The following is a 10203-nucleotide window of genomic DNA, read 5'->3' on the forward strand; positions in this document are numbered from 1 at the left end:
CTTTGTTGATGATGGCTTTAGAGTCCACAATGAACCACAATGAGTCTTTCCACAAAGACTATATACAGTTGAATTGACTGCTCTGTGCATACCATTCAACAATGACTTGAAGTACCAGGTAACAGTTGAACACAATATTATATAGTACAGCCGTGTTACTTCAAAAAAGAAGATAATTACGTTAATTAATGTGTCAATCTAGTCTTATCTTATACATTACATCAAAAAAGAAGATAGGCCTAACATTTGACCAAACATGAACAATGGTCAAAGTGAAACAGTTAAAATAAAAGCGTAGGCCCTAAAGGGGAAGCAGAGAAATTGAGAAATAAATTTTTAAAACATTACTCAATGAGATCATCAGCCAGTAAAAATTATTGCTCTCATGACGACAATGTACACATCCAAGAGCAGGCACTACGCCAGTTTTTCTTCAAGATCAAGCCAGGAAACACCAAAATATGATCACAAAGTCGCTATCAAGGATGAAGCTATCGTTCAATTACCAGATCCGGCATTAACAGGAAATAATGTTTAACTTATTTGATCGACCGAAACCAAAACAAAATGACACTAAGAAAACTTCTAATGATCTTGTCCTTCAAAAGCTTGGAATACAAACCGTTTGTAGTTAACTTACACTAAAGAAACCAGAGCCTTATAATGCGCTGTTAGGCATTTGCATAGCACAATGAAAAAACAATGCATTTGTTGAAGGTATGAAAGATAGACGTCATGTTCATCAAAGTTAGGATGCGCGGTGGCTGAGTGGTAAAGCGCTCGGCTCGGGGTTACCGGGTTCGAAGACAGGGATTTTTAATTTCGGGATTTTTAGAGTCCATCCAGCTCTGATCATCTGATGGGTACCAGACATCAGTTGAGGAAAAGTAAACGTTGTTCTGACCACATGACACCCTCGTTAACCGTGGGCCACAGAAATAGACATTTACATCATCTGCCCTATAGATCGCAAGGTCTAAAAGGGGTACTTTTTTTTACTTTTAATTCATCAAAATGATAGAAGAGTATAAAAATTCAGATAGCTGACGTAAAAAATGTTGCTTTTTAAAATCAGATCCACACCCGATGAAGTCAGGAGAAATGTAACGGAACGCATTGTTCATGTTTTTAAAATTGTCGGGGAATATTCAATAGGGTTTGTTGCTGAACATAAAAATTATATATGTGTCAGACGCGAATTGCCCAATTTTCAGTAAAAGAAATTACAAAAGTCATTTCTCTATAGAAGAAGTTTCGAAGGCTATATAAAATACAACCACAGACCTACATATACTACAATAAATATAGGTTTTTGATTGCTAGTTACGATTTTTTTAGGTAGGTGCTGTTTTACTATTACATACCAAGTATTAGAGTTTAGAAAAACCCAGGTTTGTTTCTTGTGCAACGCTATTAGCTAACACCTCATATCATCTCTCCATTAGTATATTTAGATCTATAATCTAATTCTATGTACACACACACATATACGCACATCACACACAGAGACAGCGAAAAACTAAATCCCCCTCCCTTGAAAAAAAATCCTGGCTACGCCCATGGTTCACATGGAAGTTATTCAAGTTATTTCAAGTTTTATTCGTTAAGATATGATACGCCTTCAGCCGGTTTAGTTGTCTACCAGCAGTTTGGTGCTATAAGTCAATGACCATCAACAAGAGTAAGGTACTATTTATAATTGTTTAAATGTTCCACTTGATCCGAGAATGGGTGTGAGAGAATCTACGTGTTAAAGTATCTAAAAATACGGCTTTACATATTTATCCGTATATGTAAATTCTGAAGGATTAATTTCCCTTGTTCGTATCTTATCTTATGTTATCTTATCTTATCTTATATAATACAGACGTTACTTCAAAAAAAGAAGATGATTACGTCCTAAGCGTCATGCATTTAGTCATTCATATTAACCAATGACCTAAATTCTGCCAAGTCACTGGTTTTCCTGGCTAGCTCAGGCAACCCATTCCATGCTCTAATAGCACTAGGGAAGTAGGAGTATTTGTATAAATTTGTCCTAGCAATATGGACTAGGAATGTGCCTTTATCTTTGTGTCTTTCTGAGTATTTTATTAAATTTTGTTTTTGTATTTGAAGATTATGGTTCAGTGTTTTATGTATAATTGACTACTTTGTTATTATTTTTTATTGATTCAAGTCTTGTCTATGCGAATGAATAATTGTGGAAGTTTCAACTTGATCCGAGAAAGGGTGTGGGAGAAATAACGTGTACAAACTTTTACCAGACAAACAGAAAGATAAACTGAGTTAATATAAGCTTTTCAAAAATATAAATTAAATAAAAGAAAAAGTTCGACGTAAATCAATTATAATACCACAATAGGTTTCAAAGAAAGTGTGCAGTATTTTTTATTTAACTGTCTAAATGGAAAAACAATTAGCTAACGTAATTAGTGACGTCAATATGTTTTTCTTACATCGACATCTTGAAACGCAGAACTCATCAATAAGCATTACCTTTGAAAGAATACAAATGTAGCAAATTTAATAGGACTATATATGTTCGCCCCCTACTAGCCATGAGGGTTGCATCAGGACTTCATCTGGTTTCATTAACTGAGCCCAGACGTTCATCCCCCCAAATGGAGTCCATGTGTTTGACCATTTCAGGCCCCCTAATGTTTGCCACTTATTGGCCCGCACTAGGGCTTCATCTGGGCCTTCTGATTGCGCCCGCACCATAAGGGCCGTTAGAAGAGATCGAAATGAAACAAGACTAGAAGCTGTGATGTTGCTTGTTCAGGCTTGAGGTCAACTATAGATGACTGTTGATTTCAACCAATTACTCTGCAAGCGTTTGAGTTTTATTGTTCGGGTGTATTCAGTGTAGTTGATCAACAATACAGAATAAAGAAGACATCAGTTTTAACAAGTAAAGAGATGTAGTCAACGCTGATGAACAATTTATCCTATGTTTATTCTAAGAAAAGGCCACAGTAAAAGTCTCTGTCAACTAAACACGTCGTTACCCTAGAGGATTCTATCGCTAACTGATTTTCCGGTCTCTAGCCCCAAATATCCCAAACGTCACTAGTCCCGTTCAATATGCGTCTTCTATGGTGCGTCGCTAAATAATTAATCTATAAATCAGGTGTCTAACAATGCACTCATTATTTCATTTTTCACATGTATGGCATGCTTTTAGATTGATATGATGACAGGGGCGTAGCTAGGAATTTGCCATCATTTGGGGGCCCTGGGGACTTGATCTTTTTGGGGGCCCCTGCATTTTGCGTAATATTTACCTAGTATTTAATGTTAAAAAATCATTTGGGGGCCCGGGGGGATTTTTCACATTCTCCCCCCACCTCCCCACTCCAACTATGCCACTGTAAGACGAGTGCATTTTTTGTCAAGCTTCGAAGGATCGGCGGGACCTCCACAAAATCTCGCCAAGGGCCCGACGCTTACTTAACTCCGGTCGTGTGATAGGTTATATTTATTAGATATTTAGTAATTTATTTTAGGCTATATATTTTCCACATTACGTATATGATCCTCTAAAATAGTGATTCCCAAAGTGGTCTATATAGACCCCAGGGATCTACGAAGACTTCCAAGGGGTCAACGAAAGTGTAAAAAATAAATTTGGGGGTCTATGAGATGTCCACGGGGGTCTACGATAATAGAATTCATATAAGCAGGTCGTGACTTTTATTTTTCATATTCCATTAATGTAATTATTTCATACACTTATACATGATTTGTCTTTAGTCAATTCTTTAAATATTTATCCTGCTATTCAACAGAAAAAAATTGTTGTATTAAATTTCTATGTTTATATAAATAGCTTTATTTTGTCTACATGTCACTAATGTTTAACAAAATGAAATGTAGAATGTACACCTTGATTATTTAAAGTTGGGATTCATTTTTTCCTTGTCAAACAAGTGGTTGCCTAAGTGCCTTCTTATGACAATATGAAACCAATTATGCAGGAGTTTTATTTGATACGATGACACTCTGAGATAAAGTTCAGAATAGACCCACAAACACAAAATCTCTCTTCAACATCATATAGAGGAGATAATGGTTTGTGAGGGTCTTACAATATCTCTTTCATCATCATAATCTCTTTACTTACAGCCAAATACAGAAAGCACTATAGAAAAAAACATTGATCTTACCAGCCGTTAAAGTTATTTTGAAAACTGTTTTACACAAACCAACATCTAATATTACTAAAATAATTTCTTAAAGCAATAATACACTTCACAAGGCACATTTGTCGTATGGGTTATAAGATTAAAAACTTCTTTTGTAATTTTTTGCCAACGAGTTAAACAGTTTGGGATCAGCGGCGTCACAGGCTCTGACAGGGTGGAGCGCCCCGTGATGCAAATTGCCGGCTTATGATTTTTCCTCAGGGTTGACTCCCGAATCCTTTTCCGTGATTGGATATAGCTGCAAGGCAGCAGAGGTTTGAATTCAGAGTTTTGCTTCTCCTAGGTGGGTAGCCAACCATAACTAAGGAGCCCCTCCTGTCCGAAGCTTACTGGTTTAGGCGACAGTTACTCACCTTCGCCCCCTTCTCCTGTTAGTGAAAGCAGTTTCTTGGACCCAATATTAGAGCCACATGTGAAAGATCAAGAAATACTGCTCTTCGCGAAAACATTTTACAATGATACTTAAGGCTATTTAATTAATTAATTAGTATTTAATGTTTGAAGGACTACTTCATAGAACAACAAATTCCTATATGAAACATAAAATACGTAGCAACCTGCAAAAATAAAAGCATTTCCAGTGTCGTTGGTGATTCCAGTAATAAATATTCATTGTTATTTTAATTGGTTTTAATTTGAATTTTATCTATAGTTTATATCTATAGTTCTATGTTTATCTATAGTCTAATTTATAGATCTCTATAACATACAATGTAGCTTTAAATTATTTTGTTCATTCCTTGACTCACTATAGTTAGAAATTAGTTTTTACAAAATTGGAGTTGTTGAATTTACACACAAAAAAAATAAATAAAATGCAAGCTATGAAAGGGGGTCCACCGAAAACCAGAAAACATGGCAAGGTGTCTACGAGACAAAAAAGTTTGGGAACCACTGCTCTAAAAGCAGGATAAGCAAATTATCCTTCTGCTTGAGTCGTCAGTTTGTACATGATTTGCATCAGGAGAAAAATTATTAAATAAGAGAGTGACGACCCTTCCCTTAAAAAAAAAAGTTATTTCCCTTAACTAGAACTGTTGAACTGATAATAAATACAATAGCGCCCAGAAACAAAGAGCTTAGCATGTAATCACTCTAACACGATTTGTGCATTGGTTCTAGTCATCAGGGTTATCTAACTTGTAATTATTGTCACATTGCTGTTTGCTCAGTTTGGGCACGGCGACAACAAAAAAGAAGCGAGTCTCGGTAGGCTACCAGGAACTTGCAAGTACATGTCAGTAGTTGTATTGAATTCGTTAAATGATGAACTAGAGCTCTGACCAAGTAAGCCTTTCACATTTGTGTCTTTACTTATTGCATTGTATATCGTTTAAAAAAAAAATAAAAAAATATTAGACTTAGAGATTTTCATCCTAATATTTTATTGGTGTATCCGTTCTTCTTATAATAGGATTATTATTTCGGGAATAAAATGATAACGCCAAAGTCTGACGAAGGAGAAATAAAACTTAAATCGCTTACCATCAGTCAACGGTTTTTCTGCGTTCCAAAGCTACTGTTGAAAACAGGATAAAGTCTGCGAAAGAGATCTCAAATCATACTCCGGCATTTTCTGTGTTGATGAGAAAAATATTTAGGTCAAAGCTGGGTTTGTGTAGCCAAATGAAATTCTGCTTTCTTCTTTAATCCACGAACTTATTTTGCAAAAAAAAAAAAAAAAGAAAAGAAAAAAGAAACTTTTGACATAAGAAATAAATCTGTACTGTGTAGCAATCTCCCTTAGCTTAACTGTCAATAAATTTAGACAACAGTGACTACAGAAAAGGGACTAGATAATCTTCGACCAACTAAAATAATTGGTCGAATAGTGGCTTTGGCTGCTTGGCATTACATAAGAAGTTTTCAACTCCATTAACAGACTCTCTAATTATGCATTTCAATTATAAGTGCTTATAAAATGTGCTTTTCAATCGATTAATTGACATTCAGTAATAACACAGTTGAGTGACGTCGAAAATCAAATTGTAAATAATGCATCGCTAACTGTTTTGTTGAAGTTGTTTAGAATAGAAACACTTGACTGTCACTGGCCAGCTTGGGAGTGCCTAGTAGGTATAAAAGGTACAATTGTACTCCAGCAGAGACGTCAACAGAGAGCGTTTGTGTCAGATGTGAGTAGAATTCATGAACATGACAAGACTTTCTGTTTAGATGTCACTATATTTCACTTTCATTGTTACTAAACGTGTTCTGATATAGTTTTGTCTGCTATCGGTTTTAGCCAACTTAATATAATTTTTAACAGTACCTTGCTGGCATGACCTATGAGGCTGATGGTGCGGTAGTTTTGACAGAGTTGTAAGTTGCCTTTCTTTGGAAGGGTGATGATGAGCGATTGTGTCCAGGTTTTGGGTCATTCTCCCGATTGTCATGTCATGTTGCAAATCATAAAAAGTGCATTTATCATGATTTTACCTACCGCCGGAGGCAGATTTTCCCTTTTTCAGGGTTTTACTGCTGATGCTACTTCCGAGCGAAGAACCGGATAGTCATCTATGTTTGATACTGCCGGGATATTTAATATCTCTGTATCTCCTAAGATTTCAAAGTTATATAACTCTGAACAGTATTCTGTCCATCTTTTATCACACCTTTTTCCTCAGTTAAGCATCTATTGTTTTTGTTTTGTATTGTGTTAGTTCTTTCATACTTTGAGGTAGTGAGGTCCTTTACTAGTTGGTACGCTTTTTACTGTCATTCCTGTTAAGTCTTTGTTGAATTTCTGGACACGTATTCTCTATCCATTATGGAGAGCGATGGGCGCCTCCATGCAAGTATCTAGCCCTCGTTACACCAAATGAGATCATGACCGTAAATAAATCTATACCGGCTCGGCCGTCGCCCGGGTCTTAGGACTCTCTGAAATGCGCTGGAAAAACATAGGTGAAACAACCACAGAAGAGGGCCATAAACTGGACTACAGTGGACTGCAAGATGTTCACGAACAAGGAGTAGGATTTCTTGTACACAGGAACTACAGCAAATGTGTTGTGAACTGTTATTCCTTATGAAGCCGACTCAATCTCCATACGTTTAAAGGCATCACCCTTCAAAACCACCATCATTCAAGCATACGCTCCTACATCAACATACGACGACGAGGCAGTAGAAGAGTTTTATGTGCAATTACAGGAAGTGGTTAATAAGGCCCCGAAAAAGGGCATCCTTGATGTACGAGGAGACTCAAATGCCAATTAGGAATCGACTCTTACAAACCTGGAATTTTCTAATACAAAATCTAAATTTCGAAATTATTCTTATCCCTACCCCGCAATAGTTAGGTCCGGCCCTGCTTCCAAGCTACTACAGTATGCTCAGTGCGCTCTGATCCGATCTATTTTGTGGACATGAGAAGAAGTGGTGTCTAGAACACAGGATAATGCATATAGGTTTATATTTGTGGACATGTGAAGAAGTGGTGTCTAGAACACAGGATAATGCATATAGGTTTATACTTGTGGACATGTGAAGAAGTGGTGTCTAGAACACAGGATAATGCATATAGGTTTATAGTTGTGGACTTGTGTTTCCAATTGTCATTACGGTATGCTATGGCCGAGTGATTGTAAAAGGATCACAAGTAGTAATTAATTTAATTTTCAATAAATTTACGGCGATATAATTTTGAATAATGTTGATGATTTGAAAGCTACCTAATCCTATTTATACAAAAAAAAAAATCAGTAATATCCAAGTATAATTTATTATCCTGGTATTTTATATTTAGTAAATGTGGGGCTTATAAGTTTAAATTGTAGGCTAGATATGGTAGGCCTTTGATTATTACATTATTCTTATGGTTTGGTAATTAAAGTTAAATATTGATTTAAAAAAAAAGGCTATCGCATACTCTACTTTTAGAGAAACATTGGTTATTTGCACGATAAATCTTCCATTCTAAACATTATAAAGGACACTATGGTTAAAGTACATTGTTGTAAACTAAAGAAAATAACATGCAAAATATAACAAAGTCCTTTTTTAAAGAAACAAAGGGAAGTACTTCGCTCTAAATATATATATATATATATATATATATCAATAATATACAAGTTATTTCCCTTATTCAATATTAAACAAAATAATTAATTACCAATATTTAATTGACTAATTGAGTATTTTTGTTTATTGATTCAAGTTTTGTTGGTGCAATAAGTATATATATATATATATATATATATATACATATATATATATATATATATATATATCAATAATATACAAGTTATTTCCCTTATTCGATATTAAACAAAATAATTAATTACCAATATTTAATTGACTAATTGAGTATTTTTGTTTATTGATTCAAGTTTTGTTGGTGCAATAAGTATTTGTTTAAAGTATCAAGCTGATCGGAAAATGCGTGAGGGAGAAATAGCGTTGACAATTATTTAAGGGGACTAAACCCAACAAATATAAGGCAAAAACAAAAAAAAATGAATTGCCAATAAGTAGTTTCCCTTTCAGACCTTGCAATCTATAGGGCAGATGATGTGAATGTCATCTGTCTCTGTGGCCCAGAATTTTAACGAGGGTCTCTTTCTCTAACTAATGTTAGGTACCCATTAGAGATTGATAGACTCAGAGGTGCCCTAAAGATCCTGAAATTCAAAATCTTAGCCTTTGCCGAGATTCAAACCCAGTACCTTGGTTCTGAAGCCTAGCGCTTTACCAATCAGCCACCGCGCCTTCTGTCTATAGGTAGGCGTAAAATGAGAAAATGAGAGAAAATATGTCTTAATTTCCAATGAAAGAGATTGAAAATGAAACCTTAGCGTTATAAATACACCATCATCACATCTGTCGCTTGACTTTCCTCGTTGGGATGTTGTGACAGTTCGAGTTACCAAATCCTTCCACTTGAGCTTGAGCCCACGAGTTCAAATCCGTGTCGTTGACCTTTTTTTTAAATAAAAGTGATCACCCAGATACCCCCTTCTTTCTCCCCCCCCCCCCCCCGCCCTTTCACCCCGTTCCTACTGGTACAGACAAGGGATCATAGCGTATTGAGATCATTTGGTAACAATATTTGTTATTTGTAACCGCACACATTTATTATTAGTTTATATCTATTACATATTTAATCAGATGACTGATCCAAACTAATTGATACAACTACGCTTAATATAAGCTTTGTTTTTAAAATGTTTTTCTTGTTTTCTCTTTTGTTGCTCGTCCATCTTCCGTATGTTTGACCCTAGGTATTTAAATAATTCAACTTCTAATATTTGGCCATTCAACTGTATGCAACATCTCCTACTATCTCCACCACAAACTAGTTTTTTTTTTTTTTTGTATACTGCCAAATAAAATGATAAATAGTGTTAAGTTTGCTAGAGGATAATTATTTAAAAGAACAAAGTCGTGTAAGAAATTCTTTGAAAAAATCCTAACAGTTACATAAAGTGCTAAACATCATTAAGTTAACACAAAGCGCAAGCATGTCTCATGTAAACTCTACTTTTATGTATACTTTCCAATTTCTATTTTTCGCTTCCACTCTCCCCCAAAGCTGTATACTTTATCAAGAGGCAAGACTCTGGCCCAAAAACCCTCCTAGAGAAGAAAAACTATACGGAGAACTGCCTGATCTGGAAACCATTGCGCGGTTCATCTCAGAAAAAGATTTACTAATTTGAACTCTCGAAGATGTAAAATAAAATAAAAAAAAAACAAGAAAGAGTTAAAAGCTGCTTATTGGGTTCTGGAAAAAGTAGGGTGGTCTTGATTTTCGCGAAACTGTCAGCGAGGTTAATGAAGGGTCGAGTTAATAAAGCGACGGGTTGAAGTTCAATCCTCACTCTGGCCTTTGTTTTTTCAATTCAATCTGATCAGATCCGAGACTTCAATAAGTTTTCCGAAATACCTGTTAAATTAATGAATATTTAATTGTTTTAGTTCTTACAAATTAAACTTCATTAAAGCTGAGTTAATCCTTGTGTATTTTGTTTGTTGTACGTCACAGATTGAT

This window comes from Biomphalaria glabrata, chromosome 11 (assembly GCF_947242115.1).
Source record: "Biomphalaria glabrata chromosome 11, xgBioGlab47.1, whole genome shotgun sequence".
NCBI lineage: Eukaryota > Metazoa > Mollusca > Gastropoda > Planorbidae > Biomphalaria > Biomphalaria glabrata.